A 16,098-nucleotide genomic window follows, 5' to 3' on the forward strand; every position below is an offset into this window, starting at 1 on the left:
ACAATTGGATGCTTTAAGTCAAGTGATGAATGCCAACTATGAACTAAATACCAAAGACATTGAGATTACTACATTGAAGTCATAGAATGAACAATTGCAGAATGACCTAAAGACAGTAATGGAATTTGTTGAAAGATTCAACAAGCCAAATGAAGCTACCAAATACTTTGAGCAATGACTTAAATCCCCTAGATCTAACAATGATACATCTGGACTAGGATATTCAAGCACTGAAGGAGACTCATCTAGAAGTGTTGAACAAAGAAACAATAAAGGTAAGGAATCCAAACCCACTTGTCATAATTGTGGTAAGAAAGGACATACTACTAATGTGTCTAGGAGCAAGACTACAAATCAGAATGCTAGACCTAAGAACATGATTCATTGACACAAGTGCAACAAACAAGGTCATTAGGCATATGAATGCCAAACCAAAATCATGCATGCACCAAGATTTCAAGGATATTGCTATAGCTATCAGAAGTATGGACATAGAGCTTTTTAATGTAGATCCAAGTCAACGTGATCATCAAACAAGCAAGAAAAGGTAAAGAAAAATGGCAACTCTTACAACTAGAATTATAATATAAGATATAGCTACCATTACTATCAAGAATATGGATATGTTCCTTAAAATTGCATTAGGACACATTTTAGTGGTAACTAAAAAAGGTGGTTGATTCAAACCACATGCTTTAGTTGTTTAACGATTGGTCACATCAATAAGTATTGTCCAACTAGGTCAAAAGCACCAAGTTGTGAATTTGATAAAGGCAAAGACAAAGTAGATATTGAACACATCAGAAATGAGATGAACAAGACATGGAAGAAGAAAGATGGTTGTAGTACATCAAATAAAGAAGGGATCACTTCACCCAATAGGTCAAGTGATCATGCCTCATCAAACTAAGCAAGTAAGAGGTATGTGGGACTGATATTTAAGTGTTGTATCATACATCAGTTCCAAAAGAAGCTAGTACTAAAAGGACTACATTAGCATGAATGAAGATGCAAGATGTTGCCAAAAATTCAAGTTAAATCTTTCAAGTTTTCATGTTGTTGCCAAGCATGAAAATTTCTCAATGGATGCCAAGTGGAATGCTAGTTGATGTCGAGTTGCTAGACTAGTTAATTGATGTCAAGTCTAAGGTAGATGCTGAGTGATGGTAATACCTATAGATGTTGAGTGAACCTGAAATCTTGTTGATGGTGAGTTTACAGTTGTACATGCACTAAGCATTTGTTGCAAGGTTTTTGAAGGGCATATGGTCAATTTTCACTCATTTTTCATCATTTTGAATTCAAAGTGAGAGAAAGTAGAGAAAAAGGATGATTTAGAAGTTTTTTTGAAGCATTTGCATAGATCTTAACAATGATCTCACTCTAGTTCTTCAAAGTGTCAAGGTATTATTCATAAGTTGAGTTACACAGTTTGAAATCTATAAAAACCCTAGTTTTTCAAATGACATCGAGTTTAAGAAAAGTAGAAGGAACAAAGGTCTTGAATGTATAGTTAGTTAGTAATGAGGTCAAGCAACCAAATTTTAAGGCCATTCCAGATGTTGCGTATAAAAAATATCCATCAGGTGCATTATCTATGATTCCTCCTAAGGTTATCATGGTTTAGGATGTCAGAAAGTATTATAATTGTAAGATAGGTGGAATTGGTGATTTGGAGATAAGGGAAGGTTATGACAAATTATGTGAAAATGGTGTTTTGAAAGAGGAATTCAAAATTGTTGAAAGAAAGAGTTTGAAACATACCCTAGATTTCCCCACTATTTTCAAAACAAAATGGATAAGGCTAGTATTGAGTAGGATACATGATGGATCCCTATGGCTGGAAGAAGGGCCAATCAAAATCACTAAGAGAATAGTGTGCGGGGTAACTAGATATCCAACCATAGATCAATCAAAGACTCTATAAAGTGACTCTAAAGAGGTTACAGAGAAAAACACAAGTGCAAAGTGGAACACATGTGGAATGACAATAGACACTATCATAGATCCACTACTAGACTTTGTTGTAAGGGTTATTTCTCATAAATTTTACCAATCAAATAGCTTAAATAGTATACTTGTCATTGCAGTTGATGTGGGCTATAAAATTGTTAAGAAGGATCATACCTATGATCTTGCTGAGCTTCAATTACAACAAATAATGGAAAATCTTGGAGTAGTCAAAAAAACAAAGAGTGCATAGTGTAAGTTTGGATCAATACTTGTTTGCATATTTTTCTATGTTCATAATACATTTCCATCCTTTGGCGAGGTGAGTTGGAAGACAAATAGATCAAGTGCTATTCAAATTAATTAGTTTATTGAGTAGATGGGAGATAATTTTGAGACACTCATGACTGGCTATTTTGAAGACTTCAAGAAGTCTATGAAATAAAGGATGAGAATACCAGTTTCATTGGTTGAACAATTCTTCAATGATATATGCTTTCTTGTGGATATTGATTACACTTATATATAAGCTACTACACCTAGTGTAAGATGGTTAAGACCCTTAGGTTATTACATTAATGTTGATGAAACCTCTGTAGCCATTGTTGCCCTACTTGAAAAGGAAGTTGACAAAGGTGCGAAGCTATTTGGTAATTATGATGTTGTGAAGTCAAAATTTGAGATGGAGTTGAAGATAGCCTCCACACTAAAAAAGAAGGATAAACTAATGAAGAAGCTTAAGGCTAATTTTTCCAAGGGTGTCGAAGAGGAAGAATAGGAAGATGATGAAGATAATGAAGAGCAAGAATAGGAACAAAACCAAGGTCCTCTTGCATTGACACAAGGCTTGGGAGAGGATAAAGAAGAAGAAAAAATAGAAGGTTCCAAGGAAGAAGAAGCTAATAAAGCACTAGAACAGGCCAAGCCAAAGAAGAGAAAGGCTAAGGCACAACCTATAGCCAAAGTAAAGAAAGTTGCCAAGGTATCCCAAGAAAAGCCAATGACACTAGCTACTAGAGCAAGCACAAGAGTCACAACACAGAAGGAAAAAGAAAAGTCCAAACAAGCTAAAGAAAGTAGCCAAGTGCAGAAGAAGTAGAGAAGAAAATACATAGCTCAACCTAACTCAGATGAAGAGAAAACTGAATTAGATGATATTAGCTAGTTTCAAGTGGTAAGTCACAAATCAAAATCTGATCTTGAAAATATATGTGAAACTGTCAGAAGTAATGCAGATTTGTCAAGTTTGAAAAGTATCAATTTTGAAAAGCTTGGAAGAGAGGAAAATAATTTAGTTGAAGAGGTAGTATATGCAATTATTTCTAAGTTCAAGAATACTCCTCTTGAATTAGATAATAAAATGCTTAAGGATTTGTATACTATAGTTGAACAAAAGTGGTATTATTGTTTAAACCTTGAAAAACAAATCAGGGAGTCAACTTTAGCTCAAGTGATGCCAGAGCTAACAAAGGGTTAGATTACTAAGGCAGTGAAGAAATGTTGTGCTAGGTTTGCACCTAGATATAGAGCCTTTATTATTCTCCAAAATAATATTGATGATGTGGTTAAGAAGTCAACCAAAATCTAGAAACTAATCTATGGGTTAACCACTATAAAACAAGGAGAAGTTGATCCCTCAGAAGAAATATAGGATGACATAGATTAAGGAAATTTGGATGAAAAGGATAATAAAAAAGAAGAGGATGATGATATGCAAGAAGATGAAAGAATATACAACACTATTGGGGAGGAACCAGTAAAGCAAAATGATGACACAGTCATAGGTGAGCAGTAACAAGATGAACAAGGTGTGCAAGACACACAAGTGTTAAGTATTAGCCCCCAATGTAGTACAATCAAGTCAACTAAAAATTTTATTGTTAAGGATGTTCTTGATACCTCATCTCAAAACATCAATCCATTGACTACTAATGACTTGAAAAATGTATTGGACTAGTCTATACTCCAAGCAAAACTGTGTGTAAATTTGGTCTTGATCAGTGTTGATGAACTTTAGAACGTAGTAGCTGACATTACAAGGGATAAGGTCAATCCACAAGAACCACCTTTTTCTATCCCTTCAGTTCCTCAAGTGCAACCTTTAATCCAAACACCAGTAGACTCATCTACTAAGGTTGACACACTAGTGAAAGTTGACATAGTTGAGTAGAGGTAAACTATTATAGAATAGGAAAAGGAGACAACAAAAAAAGAGAAAACAAGATAGATAGATACATCTGTACCTACAACATAGAGACAAGGTGCAATTCAAATCATTGTGATTGATGGTAGTAGATTTGAAGAAAGTAAGGACATACCAAAGGAGAAGGAGCAAGAGGCCACTCAAGCATTGGTAACTTTACCAACATCCAACTCTCCTTCAAAAATCCTTCAGAAGCTGAGCACAAATGCCATACCCCTAAAAATTTCTACACTAGGCTCCAACTCTATAAAAGATGACAAGGTAATTCACTATGGAGATGTAACTTTAGATGAAGAGATAGTGATACCTACATTTGATTATGCAACTATGACAATTGAGCAAATATGCATATTACAACAAGCTATGGAAAGGAAGAAGCACCAAGAAGTGCTTAGAAAGGAATTTAGGCAAAAGTAACCATTGCAAGACATCAAATAAATTTTCTTAGATACATTCAACCTACCTATTCTAGAAGAATCCAAGCCACTAGAGGAGCAATTGTCAGATATTGTGGAAAGGATTAATAATGAAGGCATAGAAACAAATGCTAAACTTTTAGAATGGTTTGAAATAAAGTTTCAAGGAAAATTAAATGAAAAGATATCTAGTGAATTAGCACTATCACAAGTTGCTTTGTCAAATAAGGTTGAGGATGTGAAGAAGGTTCTTGAGAATATTTTCTCATTGTACACCAAATTATGTGATCCCACACTCTTCACCCAAAACCCTAGACATAGAATAATGAGCTTGGAAAGAAACTTAAGCATATCAAGTACCTAGCTACCTAAGACCCCAACTTAGAGTGAGAAGCATTTTAATGCATTGCTTCAATTACATAGTCAATTAGTTGTGTTAATAGCATAAGAGGCTAATATAAGAGACAAATTGACATAGATTCATACATCTCTCACACCACACATGGAAATTCTCCATAAAGAAGTAGGCTATGCAAAAACTTTGTTGAAGAAAGATCCTAATCTTTCTACCTTAGATGGCCTAGTAAAACTTGCAACCAAGCTCGCTATCCCAATAAAGTCATTAGATGTTGCATGTGACAATTAGGACATAGCTCTAAAAATAATCATGGAAGTCCATAAGTCTTTTCTAGAAAAATACACTATATGTGTATAGACCCTTTGACATAAGTGTCAAAAAGGGGGAGTTATAATGTTCGAGGGAGATATGCAATTTTGAGATATGAAATTTTTAGACAAACATAATAGAGTAGATATCAACTAAGGTATAGTAAGAGTATTAGATGAAAGAGTATCAATAGAGACAACTCTACTCAGAATGGAGACTAGATTTTGGATACAAAATAGATATATTGACTTAGGGGGAGTTACAAATTTTGAGGTATATAAGTTATTGCAATTTTTGTTTGAAATTTTTGAAGTTTTGTATATAAGTTGAGTCATGGTTATGATATACTCAAGAAGATTAGATTGATTATGGATATTCAAGTGTTTTTGATACTAATGTCTAAGGGGGAGATTGTTGATCTTAGATTGATTTTGACAAGTGAGTGCAAACACACTTAAGCAATTTACCTAGTTAATGCCGAACTAGTAATACATGCCAAGACTATCATAGGAATGTTAATCTATGCTAAGTTGTAATGAGTGTCGAGCCACTCATGTGCCGAGTCACTCAATTTTTGAGTAGATAGACCATGCCAAGTGATTTAGGTGCCGAGTAACTCAGTGAATGCTGAGCAGTTCAGGTGTCGAGTTAGAAAAAAATTACATTATATGCCAAGCATCAGTCACTTCATATGCTGAGTGACACATTATTGCCATATTTGTTTGTAATGGCACAAACAAATATGTAAACCATTTTTCAATTGACCTAAAGATAGATTTTGATTCTTTAGAGATAAGGACGAATCCCTATGTATTTGTATGCAACCAATTAGAAAAAGGGAAAGGTTTAAAGAGGAAATATGAATGAATCTCAGCCATAGATTCATACCTAACCCTAAGTCTCTTAGTCTTCTTAAGGAGGATGAAAATCATAAACTTCTTATGATATGATGATGATGAGCACAAAAGAGATTGAAGGTAAAGTTTTGCATGTGAACTGAGCATTCATGAAGACTTAGAAGTTATTCAAATAGTGTGAATTGCAAAATCAGTTAGGGGAGAACAAAAATAGGAGAATAAAACAATTGTTATATCAAATCAGAAGGATCAAGAAGGACATTGAATGAATTTGATCTTTAATTAGGCAATCAGAACCAATCACAAGATCTATGCTAAAACATCCTAACATGTGATTTTGGTAAAATATCTTAATAGAGTAGTCCTAGCAGGCTATAGTAAATCCTTTAATAGGGTGACATTCCAAGTGAATGATCAGAAGTCCTTTGACCAGGCACACTTCTAAAATCCTTTAAAAATATGGGAATTAACAGTCTTTGTACACACCTTTCATAGGGTAGATCATATTTTATGGTCAAACCATTGTAACCTTAATTGGCTACACTTTATTGCTAGGTAAAATACAAAGTTGTGTCACCTTTAAGGTTGACTTATTAGAACAACTGAATTTGACTATTTCTATCTAAAAATCAACTTTTTTCAAACATACGATCTAGATAAATTCATTCTAGCTAAGTTATATATGGTCTCACACTTTTCCAATTGGAAATGTCTATTAAATGCATATTTTATGCTAGTTTGTATCCAACTACTAAAGAAATAAAATTATTTTAGAAAAGTGATGTTTCAATAACTCTTACTATTTTTTATGATTTTTTTTAATAACATATAAACACCATTTTTTAAATCTCAAAATCAAGAATATTCTCATATAGATTTTATAGTGTTTTAATTAGATATACTATATTGTAATTAAAAAATTCTACAAGCATGTATTTTAACACTCGAAAAAATGTCAATTTTGAGAAAGAAAAAAATATTAAATCATATCAAAAATAAATAAAAATTATGATGTTCTAGAGGAAAGATTCCTCTTTTAGAATGTATACTTTTCCTTAAAGTTAGAATAGATTTGTTTTGATTAAAGTGGTGGGAGATGAAAACTATCAATTTTAGGTGAGTTGAAATTTGAATCATTATAAAAGATAAAATATAGGTCTAAAGCTGATATTTATTTTTTATTGTTCTAGCTATATATATGTTATCTATAGCATTGTTTGAGATCAAAGGGAAATAAGTTTATTTTCATATAGTTTTGTGGTGGGAACTAGACCCCTAATTTTCAGCATTTTTCAGCAGCTAAAAAATTATCTATAAAATTTGGGAAAATATATCAATTCTTATTCCAAATAATTATTAAAAATTATAATCCTAAACTTCATCTATTTCTACACATTTTATTAGTTTACTTCATTTTCAAATTCAAAATAATAATATAATTTTATGTCATTGAAAGTGAACAGTTATACCTTTGTTAGCATTTTCCTTTACAAAAGGGTGACAAAGGTTTGTGCTATTACCCTACTATAGTAGTGAAGATTTGTGGGTGTCATCCCCACCCCAATTTTACCTTCTCATTTAAGGGGTTCCTAGGTGATCATATCTAGTGTCAAAATATGTGATTGCTTATATGTTTACATGTTTTGGATGTATGTGCTTTACATGTTATTACAGTTTCTCAATTGAATGTATGAGATGGATGTGTGGTGAAACTTTTATGGGTTCATGTTTTTAACTGCTGATTCAACACCCCCCCCCCCGCCCCCCCCCTTCTCAGAAGTTTACTCTTCCTACTTGAAATTCCAACAATTCCCATAAATAGTAACCACCTTATTTAATAGTCCCCATTAAAATAGAAATGATTGAAAAGAAAATATTTTTGGGTGATGCAAGATTGCTCTTACACTCAAGATGCTCCTGCATCACTATCCAACCCATTCATTATCTTGCATCTCAAACAAAACTAATTCTACAATCACCCATAGTACTTTACTATGATAACTTTGACATGAAGAGGAAATAATAACTTCATTTATTTCAGTATTTCATTAAACCTCCTTAACTAACCATATGCATTCCTAAATATTAATTTCAGTACCAAACTTGAATATGTTAATTTTCATCAAATACACCTAATGAAATCACATTAAACATGTCCTCTTTGAATTGTGAATAAATCTGAAATTTTGTTTTTATGTGGTAGAAATAAGAGATTATTTTTATAAGGCAATATAAGTCCCTAAAAAAATCATATTTTTACATACCCCAATTTGTGTTAAGAAATCGAAGTCAATGGTTTGCTAAAATACTTATTAAAAGTCTTCTTTTTCTTTGCCCATGAAAAATCTTATTTATAGTTCTTAACACTTGATCTTTGGGAAAAAATCTAAATTTGATACCATGTTTTAATATTCACCATCTAAATAAAGATCCAATACTATTTTCTACAAATTTCCATGGTTGGCATTTACCATTCCCAAAGTCAAAAAAAAGTCTGAATTCTAAATTAGCCCAATATGAATCAATAACAAGATGGAATTGCTAACATGAAAAACTAAGTTTTAAGTGTATAATATATCCATTCAAAACTGATCTAGACTTTCTTCCATGTATAATAAATATCATTGTAAATTAGAATACATGGAGTATCCATATTCTTTCTAATATATGCAAGCCCAACAAAATAAAACTGAAATTGCAGGCTTCATCATGGACATCAATTAATAAACCAAAACCAAATAGAAATGGTCGAAATCCAATGTCATTGATTCTCTAACTAATTGAGATAGTTCTGCTTCAAACATCTGATGTTCTTGCTCTTGTTCATCAGACAACCATAGGAACCATTATGAATGGGAGAGGCTAATCTCCGGACAGAATGCACTAAAGACAAATCAAAGTCAAACTTTTTTTTTTCTAGATTTATGAAAACATAATGATTTTTTTCCAATTTTTTTTTTTTTTTCAACTACAAACTACGTAGATCATAAATATCAAATGCTAATTTTTTTAGAAAAATCAATGATATTTTTTATTTTTTGAAAATTGATCAACTGTACAATTTATCTAGAGGATAGCCATGTCCATTATGAATTACATTCTAACCATCCTCTGATATATTATTTGCATCAATCATTCATCCATTTTATCATAATTTTTGGGCAATGTCAAAGTTTATAATAATTTCGACAGTTTGGTTACAATGATTGTTCGATTTTTTCAAGTGTCATTTGGCACAACTTGCAAGATTTATGATTTTTCAAGTTTTTGATTTTCAATACATTGTTAAATATGGATTTAACTAATTATTTTCAACAAGATTTGATTTTATATCAAATGTGGTCAAATTAAATAATTTATTTATTCCCCTACATTACAAGTGAATTATTATTATTTATCTAAATATGTTGAGATTTTTATTTTTTTTGGTATTGTTTATTTGCGACATTAGTATCATAGCTTGTTGGAATGAGATGAAAAGTTCTAACTATTGAGTATGAGAAATAATAGAATTTCACGTAATAATTTTATGATATAGTTGAAAATGTCATTTTTGAGAGCCAACAGATATCAATAAATTATATTATTTGGCAAATTATAAAATGATGTTATATTGAGGAAGCTTCTTAAGTGAAAGTTGCATTTAGGATTTTTTTTGCTAATGGGGGTTATACATATGAGCTCATTTTAATGATAAAATATATAATCATTTATTCTCTTTTTATTTTTCTTGGTAAAGTGTTCCTAAGTTGACAATTTAGTGTCTTTAATGCCCTTGATGAATAATAAGGATTTTGAGTATGAATTATGCATGTTTCCACTGTTGAGGTATAGTGAAAATTGAAAATAATTATGGACAAAATTTTGTGTTTTCCCTTTTTGTGGTTAATTTTATTGGGAGATAGTGTTTTGCTTGGGAGTTTGTGAGTGATAATTGACCCATAATTGGAATCTAAAGGATCTATTATTGTGCGGTCAGGAAGCCAAATGCATGGCGCTAGATATGTTCTATTGGAAGCTAGTTCAAAATTGATTTTATGTTTGTACAAGTGAAAAGGAAGAGTGATATTTCTAGATATTTTGGTATAATTTTTTTTCTCTATATATATGAGCATTAATTCCCATCAAGTACACACCCAAAATTTTAGGTTGCATTGCATGAGTAAGGATTACTAGGTTGGGATTCTTTGATCACTATAATTTGGGCATCTAGACTAGTGGGCCTAATTGATAGTATATATTAAGGTGCAATTTCCCCTACCAGGTTAAGGTTTCTTAGCTATTGTGGGCATTCAATTTTAGGTCTTATATAAATGTGTTCTATGAGTGATCTCACTACTAGGATATTCTCCATAATTCAAATAATCTCTTCTATTTGGTAGAAGTTCAATAAAAAGTTGAGATATTTTAAATTCAGATTTATTATTAAATGAATTTAATGTGGTATTAAGATGTTTGTCTTACCCAGTGAAAATTAGAATTCTATATATTTTCTAAAATGCTATCTGATAGTATAAGAGAACAATTTGGTATTTTTTAAAGTAGGCATAATGCTGTAGTCAAAGAGTTAGGGTACTATTATTATTGCATTGCATTTCAATAGACACATATTTATTCAATTTATAATTTTCCTTTTAAGAAATCCCTCAAGGTTACAACATAAATCAAAGTGGTGACTGTAATACCCCAAAATTGGCTCATTGCCATGGTACCAATTCTGGTCTATTTCTGACCAATCCTAAAGTCTTATTCCATTAGGCAAATTCTTATTCAGCTACTCACTACTTGACTTAATTGTTAGATGCAGAAAACCCTAATCTGCATTCATCATGCTTATTATTTAATTCCTATAGTATTTACTCATATTAGTCACATTAAACCTATTGATTAATATTTAATTTAATTACTAAGTATTTATACTTTAACTAAATTAAATTATATCCTAAGGCTAATGTACTGTGGAATTAAATTTATTTAATTTAATAAATGTACCTATTTTAATTAATTAAACAAAATTATTTAATTAAATGGAGAACTTACTTCTAATCAATTAAACAAAGTTATTTAATTAAATGGGAAGCCATTCCTAATTAATTAAATGAAGTTATTTAATTAAATGAGAAAAGTGTCTCTAATTAATTAAATAGAATTATTTAATTAAAAAGGTAATTATGATAGCATATCTCATTTTATTAAATTAAATATCTCACCAAAATCTCTCTTTAGTTAAAAAAGGGGAAATGTCTAGTTCACTATTGATCAAAAAGGAATTAAATTAGTTAACTCCTTATTCTACTCAAAAGAAATCAGTTAACTTCCTCTAATTTGGGAATCTTCCTTTATGAATGAACTTCATCTTCAATCCTGACCCTTGATTGAAATCAATCTCAACCGTTGATGGATTCCAGGAAAGTCTATTTAAGAGACCTTCATCTCTTCATTTTGGGGAGGTTGAATGAGAATTTGCTTCGAATTGCTGCTAGAATGTGCATTCATTTGAGCTCATTATTTTCATAAGATATTCATTTTCTTGTTTAATCTCATTTAGCATAATATGCATACATTTTAGCATAATCTTTTTTTACATGTTCTTAGATTAAACGTGCATACTCCATTCTAGATTAATCTGCATTCTCATATAGATTAGTTGCATTTTCTTTTAAATCCTTTGTTCTTATAGGGTTTGGTTGCTTAACACCTCAAATCTGAGGATATCTAACAAGCAATTCCCTTTAGATAGAAGGCAATAGGTCACCTTTCCAACTGATTTTTGGATGAATAATCCAATGTTCATTCTTGGATGAATCCACAAATAAGGACCATGTTGAAGTGTGTGTGTTAGCATAGGCCACATTTTCACATATATAGTGACATGACTTGTTTTCCAAGTGTTTGATGAAATGTTAAACCAATGATTAGTATTAAAAGAATTGATGTTTGTCACAGATATAACCAATTGGGATATTTAAAGTGGTATCAAAGCATTTTCTTACCATCTGGGGTAGGAAAGTTATTTTTATTTCAAATCTTTTGTTCTTTTGGAAGTGACCATCACTCTAGCTTTTTCCAGCTAGGGACAGATGTGGGAGGCCTAGTATTTTTGGGAGATAGAAGAACAGTGAGGAATATAAAAGTAAAATAAATGCCTTGAGAGAGAATATGTAGAAACTTAAGCTTCATCAGAAAAGGTTAGTGGATAGATTGTTATACCCAATGAAGATTGATAGGGAAACAAGATATATGGTTTCCACTTGTAGGAGACCAGTATTGATGATGTAGGGGAGAAGGATTGATTTAGGAGGAAGATGCTCCTATGTTCAGTATGGAATCCACTAGTTTTATCTATAGTTTTGATGGTGTAATTTCCACATAGAGATATGTGGATGTATTAATATCACAGGTAGACAAAAATAGTAAGTTTCAACAAGCTGAGGATTCTAGAGTTATTTCTGTCAATAGTGTAGGTATTATTAAGGAAAAATTTATTTTTGATTGTTCAAACTGTCTTAATAATGAGGTTGTTATTAGAAATTTATATCTCATCCCTTGTATTATTTCTCTATTATAGAATGCAACAACTTCCTCAAGTGGTACTGATACTTATATGGAGTCATCCTATTGTAATGGTGGTAATTTTGGTGTTATAATAGAGTCAGTCAATGTTGGATCACACTCTAGAATTATTGATTCATAGCATGGTATTGAGTCATCTATGCAAAGTCAAGTGATGGAAGTTGATAATCTATTAGCATATGTTGATATAGAGATTATGGACACATCTGATGATTTTTTGGATGATTCTATGAGATGCACTAGGTATGATATTTCTTTCCAAGTATTAGGTGATGAATCTAAGGAGGTTTTTGATAGGTCTCAGGATTATAATTTACAAGGACTTTGTCTTGAGGAGGAAGTAGATTTATTCAAGGAGTGTGATATAGTGAGGGATTATTCTCCTTCAAAGGAGGAATTAGTTGAGGTACCGAGTAGTTATACCTCAATTATAGATGTGTGTCATAATGCTAGCTCACATACTATGAGAAATATTGTGGTGACCGAATCTTATTTAGTTTCATATAATAGTGGATTACATACAAGGTAGGGGTTACAAAGGAATCATGTGACAAGTCAGCTAAAGGTGAGTGATAGTGACATCTCATTAGTTCTTAAGCATTGAGATGTTATGTGTCAGATGCTGGCTACATTTTTTTAGGGTTCTCCTATGTCAGATGAGCATGGTAATAGTAGTCTTTTCCTAGAAACAATTCACATTATTTAAGAGGCTTTTAGGATCTTGAAGCACAATTAGTCATAGTAGTTTTTCACAAGGATTACCTTATGGAGTGGAGTAGTATTTATTATGATACATTGTTAGAGAAAGGGGGGAGTTGTTTGAGCTCACACAAGAGCTTGAGGTGATAGTCAAGGATAAATTTAAGAAACCCCCCTTTGGAAAAATATATAAAATCATGGCAAATCCAACATTATTTTAGGGGTAAAAAATTAATGTGTATTGGTGATTTTTTTTTTTTTTAAAGGAAAATAATTAATTTTATTGGAGACTTATTTTTTTTCACATGAAAATTTTGTAAAACAATGGTGAATCTTTAATGATTTCAAAAAATCATGACCAAAAGTAAAAATATTTAGAGAAACTATAAATTTGTATCATCAAACATACAATAACCCTTATAATGATTGTTAGATGATCCTAAATCAATGGTATACATCCTATTTCAGGCTAAAAAGTTAAAGTACAACAAGTTCCAGAGAAATTTTTCAAAATAATGACACTTGTCCATAGTATAATTTATTTCAGGCCAAAGATTAGAAGGATAGAAAGTTCCTTACAAAATCTTTAGAATAGAGACACTTGTCAAATCTATGTACTTTACATATATAACCTGACTTAAATTTTTACTATAGATTGGTGAATGTGACTATCTATTAAGACATGCCTCAAAAATTATGGGCAAAAATATTTAATTTACCATGTGGAAAGATTAGATTTCATTGGTGATGTCATAGTCAAAATAAAATTGATTATGTATCATTATTCATGATTATTCTAAGCATAGTACCTAGTTTTCATAAATTGTCCAGTGACATTGCCACCCCAAAAGCGCAAAAGGTCCCTGATGAGTGAGATTCACCATTTGGTGAATATTTACCACTAAATTAAACCTTGGTGATAGTATACTCTCTTCAATATACATAGTTAGATCTTTAGGAGTTATAATCATGATTAGATAAGGTGACCCTAGAGTTGGAGCATTTTTTGTCCATACCAGTTCCAAATCTAGTTTAGTTGTACATTGTGGTGGTTAGTAGTGATTTTTCTTCTATAATTGAAGATGAGGTATGTCATAATGTAGAAGTTTCATCCATATAGGACTTGGTTTTAGTAGGTATAGAGGATGTGAGAGTATCAAGAGAGACAAGGTCTCATGATAATTTTATTCCTTTTATTGAAAGGAAATCTAGTTCTTCAATTTATATAGCTGGTAGCATTGGACAGTTGACAATGCCACATATTTAAGAAGGATACTTTGTAGATTGTGGGGGGGGGTTTAGGTTGATGATCCTACATATCATTTATATTATGCTAAATCATTTTTGGAGTATTTTCTTTAGAATTTGAATTTGTACGAGGATTCATACATATTATTTTAGGGTACTCTCATTCAAGGCTCTCATGCTATATTAAAATTGGTGGGGAATATTGTAGAGATCTTGGCTACAATTATTTCCAATAGGGATTTTTTAATTGGATTTTTTGAGAGGGTTGCCTAGGATCCTACCTAGCTAGAAGTTGTATAGAGTTAGAGATTGGATCCATGTATTATTTTCCAATTTGGTATCGATGATCCATTGGTATAGATTGGATCTTTCTACTAACATTATATAATTGAATGTGTTAATCATTTGTCATTTGACATAAAAGTAGAGGATTTGGTTTGACAATGGTGTAGTTAGGCTCTGGTTTCATATCATCCATTATGGGATGGATTAGAACCATGTTTTATAGATAGGACTAGCCACAACATGTTAGACCAATTGTAGTATCTATATACCCAGGAAATATTTATTGAAAATATAAGAGGAGTAACCGAGAGGGGAGGGTTGAATCAATTACCAATAAAAACAATTTCAAATCCCTTAGATGTCAATAAAAACTTCTTATTAACTCAAATCATTGTGCAGTTGAGTTAGAACTAGATATTCACTGTAACTTAGTTAACAAAGTAATTTTGAGATATTAACATTTAGTAACTTAGTTGGAGAAAAGATAAAGAAGTAAGAAAAGAACATGAACACATGAGGCACTAAGATTTAATGTGGAAACCCAATTTGGGAAAACCACCAATGCAACTAGTTACAACTTTTCACTCGTCAAAAGTGAACCCTATTAGTAGCCAACCCTATTATAGGTTACAAAACACACTATCAGATGTAACCTATCAAAAGATTTAAATCACCTTGTTAGGAGTGGCCTTGTTAGATGATTTTTAAAATGATTTTTAAGTCAACTTTGTTAAGATATTTCTTCACTACTATAATTCTTAGAGAGTAACAATGAATGACCTAACTAATGAAGTAATTGATTTGTAGATTTATATCGCTCTTATGGCTTATTTTCTAGATCCTCCCTAATCAAAATAATCTATGTAGCTCTTTGGGTGTTCTTCTCTTAACTAGATATGTTTCTTTATTAATATATTATCTTCTTCCACAATTTCCTTATTTCAATCCACAAATTGACCTTTCATATATATGAAATCTAATGTAAAGTCAGCTTCAATACTTGTGCAAATAAAAAACTAACATCCACTAAGTTGGCTTACAAAAAAAAAATAATAAATAAAATTATTCTATTATAGGTCGGTTAATATTGAAACTAGGTCACTCGATTACCACTGAGTTCCTTGGTAACCGACCTAACACAGCTTACACTGAACCCCTTTGAAAAATGACCTGACTTGGTTAAGACTTGAATCCTTCAAT

This window comes from Cupressus sempervirens, chromosome 7 (assembly GCF_028749045.1).
Source record: "Cupressus sempervirens isolate cs-2001-9-10 chromosome 7, ASM2874904v1, whole genome shotgun sequence".
NCBI lineage: Eukaryota > Viridiplantae > Streptophyta > Pinopsida > Cupressales > Cupressaceae > Cupressus > Cupressus sempervirens.